The sequence below is a fragment of the Lagopus muta genome, chromosome 1 (assembly GCF_023343835.1).
Source record: "Lagopus muta isolate bLagMut1 chromosome 1, bLagMut1 primary, whole genome shotgun sequence".
Classification (NCBI taxonomy): Eukaryota; Metazoa; Chordata; class Aves; order Galliformes; family Phasianidae; genus Lagopus; species Lagopus muta.
The window spans coordinates 47,897,686-47,917,549 of record NC_064433.1 but is presented as its reverse complement, the minus strand read 5'-3'; the positions used below and the strand labels follow the sequence as shown (position 1 = coordinate 47,917,549).

General features: G+C 43.5%; 1 protein-coding gene across 3 annotated transcripts in view; it reads left to right on the top strand.

The window, feature by feature from the left end:
* The first annotated feature begins 1,373 nt into the window (after positions 1 to 1,373).
* The window catches only part of GRIN2B (glutamate ionotropic receptor NMDA type subunit 2B), a 227,490-nt gene continuing 208,999 nt past the window's right edge, over positions 1,374 to 19,864 (top strand). The window contains exons 1-5 of one of the 3 annotated variants that reach the window (XM_048942795.1): positions 1,374 to 1,503; positions 1,842 to 1,911; positions 2,813 to 2,967; positions 3,978 to 4,142; positions 19,054 to 19,197. The gene's annotated coding sequence lies outside the window, so the exon portion shown is untranslated. Of the gene's footprint in view, positions 1,504 to 1,841; positions 1,912 to 2,812; positions 2,968 to 3,977; positions 4,143 to 13,652; positions 13,669 to 19,053; positions 19,198 to 19,864 lie in introns of those variants that run through there. The other 2 variants (XM_048942798.1, XM_048942817.1) reach the window with 2 other exon arrangements.

The following is a 19,864-nucleotide window of genomic DNA, read 5'->3' as shown; positions in this document are numbered from 1 at the left end:
CTGATGAGGATGGAGGGGAATAGTTTTAGGAATGGAGGTGCAGTACTATAGCTGACCCCTGCTGGGTGGGCAGGAGTGTGGGTAGCTGGGGTGCACCTCTGTGAGCAGGGCATGTCTAGCTCTCAGAAGAAGAAGGAGGGGGAGCGAGCATGCTTGCAAAGAAGACTGGTGTTGAGAACATTAAGCTATTTTGGGCAGAAAAGAAGACGATTCAAAGCAGACTGCACAAGTCAGTCTGGGTAATGAGAGACTTCTGAACACAGTTAATCTCCCTAATCACTCTTGTGTGAGCTCCCTGAAAGGTGAGACTCTGAGTCTGGGCAAGCTCTAGAAGGTCCCATGGTGGCCCTGGCTCCATTACATAGACCAGCACATGTTACCTTGGAGCATCCTGTGCTCACAGTTCTCCTGGCCTGGGGCAGTCGCATGGTGCCTGCATAATTCAGTCTTGCTGCTGAATGACCCTACTGCAAAAGGAGAGGGGGAGCTGGCAGAGTGCGCAGAGAGCCTGTTTCCCTGGAGATAGTTATCTCTTTCTAAGAGTGGATTTAGCCCAGATGGGGAAAAAAAAAATGCTGAGCGGGAACAAAGTCCTTTTTTTAGAGCTTGTGGAGGCACAGCCTTTCCTACTGCTGACCCCTGAATCTCTGAAAGCCTGAGAAGAGGTGGTGGGGGAGCTTGGTTCCTCTGGTCCTGAGCCTGCCACCGGCTGTGATTGCTGCAGTGTTGCATGTTCCTGGAGAGGGTGCAGGGCTCTGGCCCCTGATGAGGGTTATCCCCTGGGAAGTGTTTGGTGTCCCATCTTCCCATCCTTCCACAGCTTCAGTTCAGCTAGCAGAAAATCAGCCTTGGAGGTGCTTGCTTGTAGTACCTCTTTGTGCAGGACAGGGGCAGCATCACGGCTACCCTTTGTGCCCTGTATTAAGAGGCAGGTTTGTGGCAAGTTTGTACACAGCAAACAACAATGCCTTTTGGTCACCATCGAGCTGGCACGAAACTTCTGGCACACAGGCCAAAGCATACAAGCCCCTACATCCTCATCATGAGGATGTGTCCCTCATTCGACGAGATGTAGGCATGGTCTCCCAGGGAGGATTAAGCGTAGAAGGAGCTCAGCTACTTGCAAACTGGTCTTTGTCCTCTAAACACTCAAGTAGCTCTTGGCACCACACAGGGGTAATCTCCCTGACAATTTAGTTTCCATCTTTCTCCTCGTATTGTGCTTAAATATCTCTCCTGCCACCCCCCAATCTGTCTCTCTTGTTGCTAGGTGAAAAACTGAGAGCAACCGCAATGGAAGCTGACTCATGCCCATACATGGGAGATGGAGAAACTAAGTATTGCCAGAGTGAGCTGCTGCCAAAGCCCTGCTGCATGGACAGCCTGTAATTGTACTGAGCAACCTCAGCTGGGACCCCAACCCATGCACTGGCTCTGCTCCTTTTCATGGGAGCACTTATTTAGCCTCAGTCAGTGTCTGTGCTTGAGCTATTTTGTGAACAGGTCTGTTCTCAGCTTTTCTGGGCAGAACTGGAGACATCATTGATGCTTACTTGGGCTTTTCTTTTGTTAGGCTGCCCAAACTAAAGGAATGCAAGTATGTTCATGCATCAGGTTAGCTGTGAAGTGATCAAGCAGTTGGACTTGATAATCTTTGTAGGTTCTTTCCAAATGAACTATACTGTATAAGAATATAGTCATAAGGAGAAGGCTGTGTAGCTTCTCTCTGGAAACAAAAACCTTAAAACTATGAGCCTCCTACTATATATATCTATATATGCATTCATATATTATAATCTTGATGCTTCTGCTAATTTTTTATTTTTCTTCTCTTATGCTAGTCACTAGAAAACCTTCTGCAGCAACTTGCATGAGATTCCACCTTGGGCCATGTTTCTCTGACAACACAAGGTGAGTGAGAAGCCTCGCACAGTGAGTACAATGGTGCACAACATACTGGACTCAGGACATGGAGATGTTGACTGTTTCTCAGGAGATTTGTGTAAGATGTGGGTGTTCATAGTCAGGAAAAGTGGAATTTAAAACATTTTTCAGATTTCTCTTGTTCTACTTTGAAGTTGAAACTATGCAGTGACTAGTGATGCTCAGATTAATTTTCATTTCCTCTGTTACTGTAGACCCAATCATCAATTAGGCTGGCATGACAATTTCTCTCATTGGTATGTAATAGAAGGCCTTTAGGATGCTGGATTTGTCTGGCTATCATGTAAACCTGTAAGGCTGATGTGACAACTAACCACCAGCTCTGGAGCTGTCAGCCTGACTTGGAAGGTATCTGAGAGCATGCAGAGGAGTATAGCTCTCCATTGTAGCTCTCAACTCCTGTTTCTGTTATCCAAATGCTAAGGATACTTCAAATTCACACTCTTAAATCTTCCTAGAGTACAGAAACAAAGGCTTGATTTGGAGGCAGGTTAGTTTGGTGTAGAATTGCTTGAGCTCTCTTTAGGATCATGAGAGGAGAAACCAATTTATAAGTGTAACTGTCTGGCTTTGTAATGACTGCTCATTGCATGGTACAGGAGCTTATTACATGCAGTTGAAGTAGCTGGGGTAGAAGGGAAGGGATTTGCATCAGGCTTGAAAATGGTCTGCTTCTTGCCTTAGTTTAGCTAAAGTGGGGTTAAAGTGGCTGGAATATATTGTCTTGTACTGCATAGTGGCTGGAGTTGGGTGCTGGGAGTATGACTGAAAAGCAGATCTATTGAAGAGGAGAAAGGTGATTCACTGTCTCTACAGTGCAAAGATCTCCACTTAGATGTGCTACACAGAATGCTCTCTTCTTTCCCAGGTGTATTTCTTCTATCAGAGTCCATGGGGCTCTCACACGTTGACTACAGCTTCTGAAATGGACCAGACCTTGAGTGCTGCTAGTAGTGTTGATGAGCTCAGAAGCTGTTCCCTGCTATGAAAAGAAACTTCAAATTGGTTCTCCCATGAGGTCTGGTATGAGATCTGGTGATATCTTCACATTTTACATTATAATAAAATGAAGTCTGTTCCTTCTCTTACTTATATGTATAGTATGCTATATGAAAAAGTAGATATTTTTAATGTTTCAATAGCTTTTATCAGAAGAAAATGGAAACCACACTTCTTAAATGAATTTTATCTTTATGGCAGTTCCATAAATTCAAATCTGTGCCAGTTTATTGCAGTATATTTTCTTCTCAGTGAGTGTCTGCTTAACGGTTCAGTGCAGATACAGAGGGATGGGACCGTTCTATCACACACCTAACTCCACCTTGCGGCATGGCAGAATTTACTTTGGTCACTAATTCTTTTTCCTAGCACAAATACTTTGGTCAAGCAGAATGTTTTGTCAACCAAATGTGAGGTTTGTGCTCCTTTCCCCTTTGTGTGTGTGTTTTTTGTAGCAGCAGTACTGAGAAAAATTGGTTATATTAATTGTATATAAATTTTGCGTGCTTTACACTGATCTACTTATATAGGTATTGTGTTGTAACACAACCTAACTGCTATGACCTAGTGTAATAAGCTGCAGTGCAACAGGTCCCCAAACTTTCTCCTCCTATACTTTCCCCTCTTTCTTTCTCCCCATTTACCTTGGGATTACTCAGTCTCAAAACAAGGAACAGATCTTAACATCAAATGGAAAATAAGTGCAAGACTGAAAATGATGTGTTTTTGTCTAGGTTTATGGAATTGTTTAAGAAATATCACTTTGGTTAAACAGAGCATAGAAACAAATATAATTATCCATGTTATCTAGACTGGAAAGAGTGCTGTGAAAGGAGAGGAGGAGGAAGGCTTCCTGCTCCAGTGAAGGCAGGATGGTTTTCTATAGCAGAAGATCCATCTGTGCTGCTGAGTGACACTCAGTGAGCCATAGATACCTGTACATGGAGCAAAATGAGGCCAAAGTCTTTAATTATAAAACACAAAAAAGGTATCTACTTACTTCTGTGTTTTCTCCCTTTGTTCTCCTTAAAAAGGAAGCTGTTTTGGAAACATTTGTCTATCAACTGGCCTTGTCCAAATAGTGCTTCTTGAAGGGAAGAGTCTGCTTGGATTGGTTCTGCTGTAAGGCTGGGACACCGCTGAAAGGACGTCTTCGGTCACTAGGCTCATTCTGACACTCCAAACAGGCCCTTATACAGGTACACGCATAGCCTTCAACAGATAGCACCCTATTTTTGGCATGCATAACTATATACTCACTTATGCGGATGTTTGCGGAGCTGGAGCCTGCATACATGGTGGAGAAACAGAGATATATCCAAAAAAGTTGTTTTGCTATGAGGTGTCCAGACTTCCAGTAGGAAAAACATAAAAAATTATATTGTTACGTTCAACGATGTGCATTTTGGATAAGATTTCAAAGTTCTTTTCAGGATTTCTATCTCTGTGCCATGCCCTCTGTTCAATGAACTGAGTTCTCTGCTCTTTCCCAGGGGAGACCATTGCAGCGACACAGCACTATACTTGCCAGCAGAAGGTCTGGCAACTGGAAATTCATGATGAGGCGTAGCAATATCAAATGGGTAACTTTAGGTCTGTTCTTGGCATCACTGAGGGCAAAAAGACCAGGGTTTTCTGCTGTACCTTGTTTTTTTTGTTTTTTTTTTTTTTCCTTTTTTCTTTTCTTTTTTTCTTCCTTCTCTCTTCCCTAAGCCTTATCTTTTGTCTGTAGTTTTTGCTCCCAATCCTCCTTACAGAAGGAGGAAGTGTATTCAGGTTTCAAATCTACCCATCCTCCTATCTTAGTCAGCTATTTTTCTTCCTGTAAGACAAACAAGTGCCACTGCCCCAACACTGATGCAGTCCTGACCTTGGCTTCTGAGGGAGGACTGGCTTAGTACTCCCTGTGTTGTTGGCTTCTTCTCTCCTTTAGGCACGTGAGATTATTGGAATGGCTTCCTCCTGCTTCTTGGCTGAAGGAGGTAAAGCTGAAAGAATCATGAGGCTAAAAATCCCTCTGGCAATGGGTAGTGATGATGATAAGGAAGTTGGGGGTCCTCATACAGAATCACTGAGTATCCTGTGTTAGAAAGGATGCATGAGAATTATCAAATCCATCTCCTGGCTCCACAGAGGACTACCCAAAATTCAAACCCTGTGTCTGAGAGCATTCTCCAAATGCTTCTTGAGATCTGGCAGCTTGGGGCTGTGCCCACAGCCCTGGGCAGCCTGTTGCATGCCCACCACTCTCTGGTGCAGACCCTGTCCCTCACCCCCAGCTGCCCTCCCCTGACGCAGCTCCATGCCGTTCCCTGGGCCCTGTCGCTGTCACACAGAGCAGAGCTCAGCACTGCCCCTCCGCTCCCTGTGAGGAGCTGCAGCCATCAGGCCTCCCCTCGGCTCCTCTGCTCTGTGCTGAGCAAACCAGGGGAGCTCAGCTGCTCCTCTTATGTTTTGCTTCACCATCTTTGTAGCCCACTAGCAATGCTGTGCCTGATGCACTGCAGGGTACAGTTGGCCTTCCTGCCTGCCTGGACACACTGCTGGCATGTATGCAAGTTGCTCTTAACTGAGACTTCCCAGAACTCTTTCAGTAGGGCTGCTCTCCAGCCTCTCATCCTTTAGTCTGTGCGTATGTCCAGGCTTGCTCCATCCCAGCTTCATAATCTGGCACTTGCTCTTGTTAAAATTCATGTGGTTGGTGACAGTCCAGTTCTCTAGTTTGGCAAGAACTTCTTCCAATTTAGTGTTTCCTGCAAGCTTACTTATTGTATCTTCAAGTCTTGTTTTCAAGCCGTTGATGAAAATATTTAAGAGAACTGGTCCTGAATTGGCAGAAGCCCTTGTGTCAGAGCAGCAGCTCTCAGGGCAGCTGTTTTGGGCACAGAGATCCCTCTGGGAGTCGGTGACCAGTTCTAGATGTGCTGCAAGAAGCTTTGAGGAGGGAAACATCATTGCACACACAGAGCCCTTGAACAGCATTTGCTCTGAACAGACTTGTACTGTGAAATAGTGCAAGGCTCCCATGGGAGATACGTGGAGATCTGGCATCAGTGGCTGAGGCTCTTCTCTCTTACAGTGTGAAAAGTCTTGGCTCCTTGTGTACCTGTGACCTTGATCTGGCACAGAGTGAATACCAATAAGGAGCAGCTTAGTGCTCAGAAGTGTAGCTAGCAAGCTACAGCTGTCTTAGATCACCTTTCTACAAGATCTACAGATTGCAAGGCAGTAATGGGGGTGGGGGAAGAGGATTTAGTCAGCTGATGAGCCTGGCTTTTCTGTCTCTTCTAAGAAAGCGGATTTATTGGTATTAAACATGTCTCTCTTAATGTGAGTGATTTAAAATGGAAATTGCCTTTGAAAGGGGATTTCCTATTAACTAGCTGGGAAGGAAAAATAGGATAATACCATCATCCCTATACAGTCCCCATAGATGAGTTGATGGAACAGCACGATCTGTTTAACTGTTGTTTCCCCAGAAATTGTAGCTTCTCTGTAAGAGTGAGATTTGAGCCTTGCCTAAGTTCTTCCTCAAGGAATGATTGTATAGACAGTTTTAAGAAGTTAATTTTATGGAAGAAGCAGCTGTCTTACTGGGCTCTTTGTAGTTTAAGGTGACAACTCATTAAATATGACTTTTGAGATCAGGAACCCAGTTCTTCCACTTGAGGCCAGGTGAAGGGAGAGACACTAGAAGATTGGACTACAATTTGTGTTTGTTATCAAGTAGTGAATGCCAATCAAAATGTGGATTAGTGAAAGATTTTAGTGAAAAAAGAAAGCCTTGTCTATATACAAACTTGCACTAATTTAATGAAAGTTGGCCCAAATATCAATTTAATTAAATCTGTGCAGCTGAGAATTTAAAAAAATTCTTTATTTATTTGAACCTTTTCAACTCCCTCCATTTAAATCTATACAGCCACACCACCACTGAAGGTGGCTGTATATAGGCAGGGTCTGAACAGACCAAATCCAGAATTTGTCAGGAGAGTACCATACTTTGCTGATTAAAGGCAGGGTACAGACACATTAATATTATATGTCACCATTTGGATATTTGTAATATTAAATGTATTGTGTTGTGGACACACCCTGTCAGTTTTGTCACTCAGTTTTAAGACCAGGGGTCCCTTCCCTGTATTCATGAATCAGGACATGAAGCCACATTCAATGGAAAGAAATTACTTTCTAATTAGGATGAAACATCCTTGCTTTTGTTACTCATGTATGTGAGCAAACAAGGGGCCTCTTGACATCCCGACTTCCTCATTGCTCTGCCTCTCAATGCTTGGGAGGTTTTTGTCTTCTCCTGAGAGCCTCAGACTTGGGCTATGTGTGACATGACACAGAGTAAAACACAACTTCAAGAGAAGACTGCCATGGCCCTCCTGACAATCTTCCTAAAAGGCTCAAGAACCTTCTGTGCTTATATAGTCATCTTAGAGCAAACTGTCATCGTGATCCCAACCACTAATAGTGATATACCTGGTAAAAATGGAGTGCTTCAAAAGTGATCTAGCTAGCTGGGTTGTCCTTAGATGTCTGTCATACCACAGAAAGCTAATGGACAGCAAGATGAGGGAGTTGGTGTTTGGGACTCACAGGTGCTAGTCACAGGTGATGTTGTGGCTGCCTCAGGAAGAGGCAGAGGAGAGAAAGAGCTGTGCTGGAGTGGCTGCAGCAAATAGTCAATTGAGGATCTCTATCTCTTTATCTCCTGCAGTCATGTTTTATATATCCTAGTAAGCTTGTTCCAAAGGTGCCCAAGAAAAGCTGTGTCTGAACCACTCTCCTCTACAGCATGATCATGCAATGCATTTGTTCAGGATCTGCAAGGAGTGTGTGTGTGTTTCTAGAAGCAGATGAAAACAAAAGGTTGGAGTGAGGCTGAAGAAGTTATTCTACTGCAAAAGCTCTGTTTGGGAAGGAAAACATAAAGTGGGTAGTGGGAGCTTCAGTCATTTGCTTTGGATTGCTGTGGAGGAGCTGACCTTGCTATGCAGCATAATTATGAGAGGGGCATGAAGACAGATATAGGCTGAGTTCAGTACTAAGTTCTTCCTTCAGTCTCAGCTTTGGCTATGGAGATGCAGCAGAGATCCTGCAGTTGCTGGGATGTGGAGAGGCTGTGGAGTGAATGGGGTGTAGGAGGTAGGGGTGGATATGCATGTGACCTGTAAGGCATTCTTTGCAGATATGACTGCTAACCCAAGATGCTCTGTGTTCTGGATGTGTGTTTATACAGATCAGGCTGGTCAGCATGCTATGGGGAGATGTGACAGCTTTGTGTGAATGATATGGAGTGGTGTCTTGACCATCTGCAGTGTATGATGTCCCCACTGAGGCTGAGCAAGGAGGCAATGAGGTAGAGAAGATTGGAAATCTGTGCAAATCAGAGAGGTGCTTGGCACTCATGAGAACGCCATTCCTGCTTGAACTTTCTTGGCCTCTGTGCATGTGTGCTCTGTCTGTGAGCATGTGTTGATTGATTGTGTGCATATGGGCTACTCAGCAACCTCATGAGTGCTTGTATTGATGCTTTTGGACAAGGGTAGAGGAGAAAGTGGATATATGTAGATACTAGCTATGTGTGGGTGGAAGAGCTGCTGAGAGACAAAATGGTGGCAGGTGCAGTGGCTTTCAAGATGATCTGTGATGAGTTGCTGTGATCTGTCATGGTTGGCTGCTTGGAGGATTCATGTTGCTTGGCAACTATGTTGTCGCAGTTCAGCTGCCAGTATCGGAGAAAGGGGAACATTGGAGGACACCACCACCGGGAGGGGAAGGGTGCTCTAGTGTATGTAATAAGCACAGTGACCCATTCTGGTTGTGCTTTGCTGAGAGCTGAGTGATAGAGGAGATGCTGTGTGTGGTTGTGGCTATGTGTGTAATTCCTCAAGGTTTTTGTGGAGGAGGAGGGCTGGCAAGCATCTTTATGTGGGCAAAGCAGTTGATACAGACTTGTGTTTTGAAGAGGTATATGGGGCATGAAGGTGTGGGAACATCAGGGCACAATGTGAAGACATATCCTCCCCATGACCTTGTGAAGGCACACTGGTAAGCACAGGGGCATAGTAGTTTTCTCTGTTGAGATGGGCTTTCTCAGAAAGGCTCAAACACCGTCCAGAGCTTACTCTCATACTTTCATTGAGACTTGGCTGAGGACAGTTAATGCACCACACGTTCTCCAGAGAGGTTCTGCAGTTTCCACCTTTGGATATTTTCAAGACTCAGCCCTAAGGAACTTGATCTGATCTCACAAATGATCTTGTTTCAAGCAAGAGATTGGACTACAGCCTCCTGAGGCTCCTCCCAGCCCACCTTATCCTCTGACCCATTGATTTCTGGGGCTGATAGTGAGGAATGGCTGCCATTCCTCTGTTGCTGCATCAGGACACCGGCATAGGGCCAAGAACTTCTGGATGAAGTTTCCAGTTTGCTTCCAACCCTCATGGCCATTTAGAGATTTTTGAAAATAAAAATGTTTCAAGTGCAAGTGTCTTAATTGTGATCAGTTGCAGTCAATGAAGCCAATTGTTTCTATTCATCCTTCCATGTTCAGTAGGGCAGAGATTGCACTCCTTTCATTGCAGCACACAGAGGAGCCAAGGAGTTTTGACATCTGTTTGATTTCAAAAGAAAGAACATATTTTAAAGAGCTTGTCCTTTTGATGTAAACTCTGAAATTGGTCTTTTGAGCAGTAACTCCAGGGGACATTTATCATCTATATGTATGCTAGATGCTTGCAATCTTAGAACACGAAGCCTACCATTATTACCTGGGATTGTATGATTAGTTATTTCAACTCCATTCAGCTGAGCTACAGCTCCTGGTAGCTGCACAAAAGAGTAATGCAGATCTTCGTGATGGTTTGAAGGGCGAAAGAGACAGTCACCTGCCTGGTACAGTTGTTCCATAGCCCAGGAAGTTAACCAGTATCAGTATTCTTGCCAGCTTCTTCCCACTAAGTAAAGAAACTGCCTGTACAGTCAGTGTATATTTTGTGTGAGCCCCTCTGCTCCGTGTGAATGTCATGTTCAAGAGTACTGATGACTCTCAAAAGTTACTTTCAGAATTGCAAAGTGGTATCATGTGTAGCAGAGACCTACGCAATACCCGTCTGCTTCCAAGTAATGATAACAAGAAGAACACACTTGGGTTTAATGCTGCTATTGCAGACTGAGATTCCCACAGTCACTTGTGCAGTTCTTTGGAGGTGCTTGAAATGATGGTAGTTGAAACCAATCTTTTTTTCTGGCAGTTATATTTTCTCATTCTTTCCTGAGTAGGATTTGAGGGAAAGACGCCTGATCTCATTTTTGGGGAATAAAGGTTGGTGGAGACAGTGGGGATAACCTAATCACCATCATTTCAAACTGATCCATCAACACTGGATACCTGTGCCTGTTCCACTTAAATAATCCTGATCCTCTTCTCCTCTTGCATGCTTTTCGGATCCTGTATGTGTGAATTGCTGGCTTTTCTTCTACTAATGAAGATCATAACTAGATCAGGCTTTTGTTTAACTTGTGGATAGGAACTTTTGTAGCACAGCACCACCAACCTATATACCAAATAATGCAACTCCCCTTAGTTCTTACATTCCTTTCTGACCATACCTGGCTGTGATAGACTTTACACTATTTTTTTGACTCATGATGAATTATTATAACTTGTATATTCTGTCAGTTTCTGGTAACAGCATCCTGAGGTTTGCTGACATACTTGTAGCCTGTTCTGGTAAACACAACACAGTGAGTCCAGCTGGGAGTCATTCCATGAACAGTGGTTTATTGGAGTTAGATCTGCCTTTGCTAAGCCCAGCAGAGCCATTAGCACTGACTGACTCCTGTAGGACATGGACCTTCTTGTCACTCTTTTCTGGCATGGAGATATATTATAATGACATAACTGACATTTGGGACATAACTATTAACATGTGACTTTGTCAAATTCTGCTTCCTCAAACTGTTGTTATTACCCTCTCTCAGCATCTCTCTTCCTCTCTACATTCCCTGAGATGTCACCAAGGAATAGTATAACTGAAATACATATCTCCTCTAATGGTGCTGAAGATAAAAATATGTGAGAAAATTGATGTTATTGTTAGCATCTTTTCCTGTATTTTTCCTTCTTTAGATAGTGGACTGTTCCTCATGAAACAGAGGAATTGTCTTTATTAGGGTAGTAGAGAGTTTCTCTAATCTGAAAATACTGTTAGCTGGCAAAGGCAAGAAGTTGGAGTCCTACAGAAATTGAGTTATGTGAGAGACACAGATGAGTTCAGGAGGAAAAAAAAGTACAATTCTGTCAGGTAGTATGAAAATTCAGGGCCATCCTTGACCTGAAATAAGGACATGACCAGCAAGGACACAACAGCCTGCAGGCTCACTTTTTGTAAGCATGAAAAAACTGGATAGCATGGCGAGCCCACATTATTGGCACCAAACTGACAAGGGCTTGAGCAGAGAGGCCCAGCTGCTCTTTTGCCAGGGGAACAAGCCACAACTCCACGGGAGCTTTGTGTACTTGTTTCTAAAGGTTACAACAAAGGACAAATGGCCTTGTTGAAAAAGCAAACAACACAAAAGCATACAGGGGAGTGGCACAAAAAGAACATGGGATATAGTCACAGTTTTTCCCTTTCTCGGGCAAACCTGTCTACGAGAGCCAGAGGACAACAAAATTTTCACTGTGAACCACTTTGAGCTGTCCTTCCAAATAAATGTTGCCTTGCTCTAACGCTCAGCCTCTGTCCTCGGACTGGGAAAGTTGCCAGAATGTGGCCGAAGTTTTGGGTGGCCGTTTTCTAAAGATGATGAGGGAAGAGAGATAGAACAGTGTGTACTTCTCTCATTTCAGTTCTCATTAATGGATGAGCAAAAGGCATAACCCGTGCATGTGTGCTCATACTTCCCATTTCCCTGCTACTAGGCTATATGAACACAAGCACTTGGATCTTGGCAGTAATACATGGGAGAGAGGGCAAACTCACAGGCTGCTGGAGGATAGAGGCAGCTCAGGTGAAGCCAGGCCTTGCTTTGTGAAATCATATTGGAAATCATATTCACCTCCAATAATCATATTGGAGGTGAAAGAGGGCTTATACGTAAATAAAGCCTGGTTTTGGGCTCAGATTAACAGCTGCTATATGGCAAAAAGAGTAGTCAGAACATGACAGTCTGTGTGTAGTGTATGTAGCCAAGATGCTGAGGCTTGAGTTTGAGTCAGACCTAACATGAGAGCAAAAACGGGCTGCTGGGTTCCAAAGCAGACGAGGTTAATGTTCTCCATTTCAATTTGATGGTAGATTAAAAGAGGCATCTGAGATATACCAGAGGTATTTTGCTTATTGCCTCTTCCTAGATGTCTAAGTAAGGGAATGTCTGAGTAAAGGAGAGAAGAGGGTGGCAGTTTTCTTTAGACTATAGAGCAATCTGACAGAAATCTTAATGCTTCTTACTGCTGGAGGGCTGAACTATCGAGTCAGCTGGGAGTCAGCTGGTTCACTTAGATTTCTTTTGCCTGAACTGTTTCCATCTCATCTGCATAAAGTAATTTGCCAAGAGTAGGTATCTTTCTTTCAGGAAGGTGTGGTGATGGTGGGACAGCACAATGACCTCATTTGCTGGGAGTAGATGCTCTCTCCTTGCACTATGTATATTTTGGGTTAGGACATGCTTTTCCACTGTTTCATTTCACAAAACTACAAAATATTTGGGCACACGAGCAGGTGACCCTGATCATGCTGATGCACTGCTGACCATGGATACAGAGGTTTTCAGTGCTACTTTCTATCTCATTAAACATTTTTATTTGCCCTGGGTAAGGAACTATCTCAGGACCACAGCTGCATTGTATCTGACATAATTTTTCACTTTAAAATGTACCTATAGAAAATGTTTGTCTTAAATTAGATGGTTAGTACAAACTTAAAATAAATGCTGGAGTGAGCACCTTAACTGGACCCCATGGGAACATCCCTGACTTGTTGACACTGGTGAAATCACTGTTATTTCAAAGAATGCTTTCACACCCTTATTTTTATGTTAGAAAAAAGATCTGCTTTTCTAAAGTCATGCAGGTACTGGTTAAGAATACTTGTCAGTTAAAATACTTTCCTTCACTAGCAAGTCTCCTCCACTCCTATTTAGCAAGTTATTTGCAATACCATCTGCTTCACCTGAAGGAAGAATGAGAAGGACAGAGAGACTTAGTGCTGATATTGACTCTGAACTTTTCTGGGGAAAAGCTGAGTCTGTTGGGAGGTTGTGAATAAAAGTGATTGTCAGGATGGCTGCAATAGCAGGGAGCCTGGCTGGTGAGACCATGTAGTGCCTCTGCTTTGACAGGTTACCATTAAGGTGAATCCACTCACTTGCCAATAGCAAAAGCAATTGTGCTGTCTTTGAGTACAATGAGAAGGAGGTCAAATCTGACTCTAAAAGCTACTGTGAAACAGCTGTGGCCTCTATACCTATTCATCTCCTGAACTCCTGCCCATGTGCAGTGAAATTGCCAAGTCACAGACTGAACTGTGATTGAGCACCAGGTGAGAAGGCATGGTTAATGCAGGGAGCTCAGCTACAAGCAAAGTAACTGAGTGACCAGAAGGAGTGGAGCCTGGATTCACCCCTCCTCACCTTCATTTAGGGGTCAGCAGCTGAGGGAGTAGCATCTTTTTAGACAGAGATTGTACTTGTGAGCTGTTATTGCAAGAGGTGGGCAATTATTTTTTTCCCTGTGCCTTTTAAAAGATTATCTATCCCACTAGAAGGCACTGTAATTGCCTTCTTTTGCCATATACCATGTTTTGGTGAGTTTTGTCTAAAATGAGAACTTCATTGCAGAAGTAGGAAATGTGCAGTTCTCATAGTTTGGCTGCTCCTAGCTGAATTCTTGGAGCTGGGTCATCACTACATATATGTGTATTAAATGATATCAGAAGGTCTGGCATGTCTTGCAGACAGAGGAGAATATGGGAGGTGGATACAGTTTCTGCTTTGCATACGTCCCTTCCTTTCCCTTAGAGAGTGAAAGGAAACCCTGGACAGAACTTATGAACCTTATGTTTTAAGGGGAAAAAAATAAGATATGCTTTGGCAATATTTTTAGGGTCATAAGGCATTAAAAAAGAAATAAACACAATCCTTGTAAGAAAATCAAATACTTGTGTATAGTGCTGCTGCCAGCTTTTGCCTCAAGGGTGACACACGCATATTTTTTCAGAGAGAAGGATTTATTTTTTACCCATGATAACTTAGTGTTCTGAGTGAGTTTATAATAGCACTGATAACTGTTAGCATTTAGTCTGAGTGGAATATCAGCTCTCATGTCTATATTCCTCTTTGCTCCAGACGCTTTTATCTGTCCTGGTGCTTTTTCACTTTACTTGTTCTTTCCTTGGAAGGTTGTTTGTGCTGTAGCAATGTACCATTAAACAAGCATTATGGATTTGCCATGTGCATAGGCTGCATAAGTGAAGGTGAGGCATTCTGGGTAGCTTAAAGAAATCTGTGGAACAGCAAGGGAAAAGCTGGATATGTCTCACTACTTCACCTAGGTGCTGTTTGAATGGAATACAGCTTGCCTGGTGCTTAACTAGTGTGTAGGCCTTCTCTGTAAGAAAAATAAAGTGCTTATTTATGGTAGCACCGAAATTGTAGTACTTTGACCCTACTATAACATACAGAGCAAAGAAGTGGCATGTTATTAACTATTCTATTATCCACAAAAAGCAAGATAAAAGGTGAAAAGTGGGTAGTTTAAGCGGGTGTATCTTGCTGCTTTGTATTTCTATAGTGGGCAGTTTCCCCGTTAATAATGAGAGCTGGGAAGCTAAGTATCTGGGAATGCAAACTGACTGAGCTTTTGCCTTTATGTGAATATTGTGTTAAAGACTGGCTAGGTAGAGCTGTGGTATCCAATCCCTCAGGGTATGTGCAGCAGCTCGCAGTAGCATGAGCAGTAAACTAGATAATTGGTGTGTTGGTTCTCATCCAATAATAATTTATTTCCTAGGAGCAACTTCAAAGCTTAATCCTAGAATTAAATCCCCTACTCCTCCTTGGGATTTTAATTTAGTTTTGAGTGCTCTGATGGATCCTATGCTAGAACACTGGAGACGGCTCTGAGACATACAGGTGATTTTCCTAGCTGCTGAACAGCCTGTGAGGCGAATAGGTGAATGGAGGCATTTCCTTGAAGAGAGTCTTTTTCAGCTTCTCATCACGATAAGCTGGCAAAAGCTACACCTTATCTCTTACTGAAAGCAGTTTTCCAGTTTCCTGGAACCATGAAGGCAATCAACCTAATCCATTTTGCAGCTCGTCCAGTGAAGAGAAGAAAAGGTGTCATCACTTCAAACTGGAGAGAACCAATAAGGTTCTGAGCAGATATCTGTTTGTCTTGGTAGGGTTGGAACAGGATAGAGGTGATTTCCTGGAGGGCTATGGTTTTCCATTCATTGAAGTGTATCAAGAAACCAGGCCTTGTTAAGACTAACGAGGTAGAACAAAATCTCCAGCCACTAGAATGATCTTCACACCCCAGAGACAGAGGAAAAAGGCTTCTTTCCCAAGCCTATGTGAGGCAGTGCTTCAGCTTTTCCTCTGTGCTTCCTCTGTGCGTCTGCTTCCTCTGTGCTTCTGGAATGGCACACTAAAAGGGGTGGCATATATATGGCTAATGTTTGTACAGTGCTTTGGCAATGTATGTTGCAGCTTCTGATAATTAATAGTTATTAGACATGGTGGCTGTTGACAGATAGGTTCTTCAGTCTGTATGAACTATCGGTAGAGGATCCACATATCATTTTAAAAAAGGATGACAGTGTCAGTCTGAAATCTTGTGCATACTTTGGAGTTTAAAAATAACACATTTCCATTTGAAAGAAAGAACTCTACTGTTTCTTTGTTTAATGTGTACGTATTTCACATATAAATGACCATCTAGGAAAACCAATTTCAGTGAGCCTGGCATTCCGTACTCAAGAATAAAAAAAGCCTATAAAACACAGAGAAAGCTATTTCTTCTTTAATCTACTTCACACTCATTTGATTATGTGTGACAAAAAACCAGTCCCTTAGTTATGTAGGATTTCTGGGGACAGACTGGACATGGCAGAGGCAGTAGGAGATGCTGCAGTTATTGCGATGTAAAATGATGGGAGCTCAGTTAAGCGTCCTAGTACAACAGCTGAGAGAACATGTGTATCGCTTCAAAGCAAACACGGCAGTGACCACTATTCTGTTCTGCAAGGTTGCTGGCAGCCTGAATGTCCTCTGAGGCTGCAAACAAGACCAGTGGTCTCCTTGTGTTCAGGTGTATTTGCAGGAAACTGACCAGAACCCCTTCCAGTGGTTCCAGGATCAGTTGTGCTCTAACATCTCTTGGTCCTGAGCTGAGTGCAGAAGAAAAGAGAAAAGGTTCTGCAACGAATCTCAGCCCAGCCCTTCAGCCATGCAGTTGTGACACTGTCAGACTCTAGTTTCTTTGCTTTCCCTTTAATTAACTGATAGAACTTGTTCATGCAGCATGACATAGCATCCTTATTTGTGGCTCTGTGTAGCACTGTTATGGTGATCTTCCACAAATGTCATAGGCTCAGTACCTGAGCACTAGGGCTTGCCACAGTGTCTCTTCTGTTTGGATAATGGGAGGGTCTGGGACATAGGCAGGGATTTATTTTGCCACTTTAGAACCTGGCTATCTGTGTGGAGCAGGGCACAGAGCACTGCATAAAAGCAGCTGGAGCCTTGGTTACTATGCTCTGGGGCAAACACCCAAAGGAGTCTTATGAAAAACCTTCTTATAGTGTGAATTCTCCAGAGCAACTGATCCAATTCATTGATCATAAGGCATCACTCTGTATGGACGTGTCTTTTCCTGACACTGATATCACTAGATCTGTTCTGGTGCAGGCGACCCATGAATTTCCCACCTTCCCTTTGCTGCAGACCCCATTTACTTGAGTAGGTACTGCACTAGAAGTGGCCTCTGGTTTTATGAGGTCGGGAGGACGTTAACATTGTGTAGGTGCTTTGTTTGCTGTCAGGGGTGGCAGATGCTACCCTATGGGGGCACAGTGCCTCTGCTGCTCTGCATCCTTCCCAGCTTTGTCACTGCCACAGGCAGCCCCTTTTGATATAAGAACTTGCATCCTTTATCACATTCTTTTATCTTTGGCAGGACAAGTATAATATGGCACTTAATTTATAATAAACATGGACACATTTAAAATAAATTCCTCAATTCCTCTTACAAATAACATTTAAGTGTTTTTGAATTGAAGAGATGTTTGAAAAACCAATTTCCCATCAGGGATGCTATTTGTTTCATTTTATGTGGTTCATTCATCTTAGTTGATTGGAGGAAAAATAAAGTCAGCCCCAGCTAGTGAGAGTAAACCGTGTCATCGTACTATGCTGCTGGAGATTCTGTACCAATTTTTATGTGCCTCCTACCTCCACACCCATTATTTATAATAAACATTACATCTTAATGTGAAAGTAATTTGGGATTTAGATTCTGTGTCAAATCTTTAGGAGAAGGTGCTCTGAAGCAGCTGTCAGTTTTGTGTGACCAATTCCAAATGTATGGGTGAGCCTGATTTCTTTGGGTAGGGAGGAGATGACCACCTTTCACATCAGATGCTTAGAGCTCTTACAAGCTCTTATAGTTCCCTATAGTTCCCTATAGTTCCCTATAGTTCCAGGTTCCCTTGGACCTGATGTGTAATGTATACATTCTTTAAGCAGAAAGGCAATTTTCCTTACCCTTAAAAGGGAACAATGACACAGGCACAGCATGCAATTATGGAGTTGTGTTGTTGTAGAAAGAAAACTTACAGTTGATTAATTCCCTCTTCTTAATGTTACACGGAAAGATAATCTTAAATATTGCTGACTTGCTGAAAATAATTGCAGCTGTTCTCTTGTGATTGACAGGTCCCTTTTCAGAAATTGTTCCTAAGATTCTTCTTAACCTCCATTTTGTGTTTCTAAGCAATGAGATGCATGAAAACTGTTTCCTCTCATTTCTGTCAAGCTCCTTCTCTTGTTTCATCTAGAAGAATGCAGAAGGACACACGCAGTCCCGGCTTATCCCTTCTTGCCACAGAGGAAAGGAAAGCCATACTTCGGCCAAATCCCCTCTGCTATTCTTGTATCATTACTATTATCAGTGAAAGAAATGGGAAAGTCAAATGACTAATGTCTTCAGCTATTAGCAACTTCTTTATGCAGGCATCACTCTACATTTCTTTCCTCCAACTGTTGAGATAATTTCAGATTACTTCAGGCTTTGGCTAATATGTCTTCCATTTTTTACTGTAATTAGAATGAAAAAGATCACAGTCACTTTTTTTAAGCATGCCTAAATATGTTAGTAAAATCTTCTGAACAGAACAGACCTTACCAGCATGCTCTAGAAGATCCTGACTGTTAAAATTAAGATCTTGGTGTATGTTTTTAGCAAGGAGCTCAAGCACATGTTGCTATTGCATGTGGTCGCTGTGGCTACATGAAAAACTCCACTGTGCATCCTTTGCACATGGACACAGCAACTCATGCATGCTCCAGATAGTGTGTTGCTGTGTGCATTGTTAAAGGTAGAAAAAACTTCTGAGACTATCTAGTCCAACTGTCAGCCCACCCCCACCATGCCCACTAACCATGTCACTCAGTGCCACATCTACATGGTGCTGGAACACCTCCAGGGACAGTGACTGCACCACCTCCCTGTGCCACTGCAGCACTGTTCTTCTTGAGAAGAAATTTTTCCTAATATCCAACCTGAACCTCCCCAGCACAACTTAAGGCCATCACCTCTTTTCCTATAGCTGTTATCTGGAAGAAGAGGTTACCTCATCCACTCCCCATAAGACTTGTGCTCCAGACCCCTCACAGCTTTACTGCTCTTCTTTTGACATGCTCCATGTCTATATTGCCATGCATAATGTCTCTGCAAAACAACAAAGACTATGTGAACCACATGGATGGAATTTGAAGACACTGGAGTTGGAAAATGCTGTGGTGGCCTTTCTCCCTCAGGAACCTTTATCATGTTAGTGTGTTTTTTTGACTTATTCTCATGTTGCCTTGCAGATATACCTGTGACTAAGGACTGGAATTGAGTTAGAGTGCTTGGCTGCTCATTGGAATGCAGCTTTTCAGCATTTAGGATCCAGCTTTCCTTGCTCATCTCTTCAGAGGAACCTTCTCACCACTCCTGACACAGAGCCTGCATAGGTAGGTAAAAGTTGTGGGTGCCCCATCCCTGGAGGTTCAAGACCAGGTTGGATGGGGCCCTGCGCAGTTTGATCTGGTGGATGGCAACCCTGCCCATTGCAAGGGGACAGGAACTAGATGGGCTTTAAGGTTGCTTCCATCCTAAGCCATTCTATGTGTTTTCTGGGAATGATGGTTTTACTGAGGGAGCTGCAAAGGAAAGACAATGCAGCCTGGATCAGCACTGAGGCAGAGCATGTGGTGTTGAACCTGTGCTTTGCTTTCTTGAAGTGTGTCTGTCAGGGCTGCGTAGGGAGGACTTTTCCCACTGCTTTTGCCTCTAGATGACCAAGATCTGGCTGAGCCAGTCCAAACCTTATACACAGCCAGTGGCAGGATGGGTCTTTGTGATACTTGGATGCCTTTATGCCCTAAAGGGTGTTGCTGGAAGGGCTCTGCTTTATTATCCATTCTAGCTTGCCCTGCTTTGGGGCAAACTTCCCAGGGTTTCACTGCAGAGCTGTGCAGGGCAACTAGGTGCATTCTGCTCTGCCTGGGTGCTCAGAGCTGAGTCTAGCTGTCATAGGGACAGATAGAGAGCCTTGACCATGGAGCCTGCTGCGGGGGGGGGGGCTGGGGGCACCCAGGGGAGCGTGGGCAGAGCCACCCACGGGTGGGCAGGGCAGTG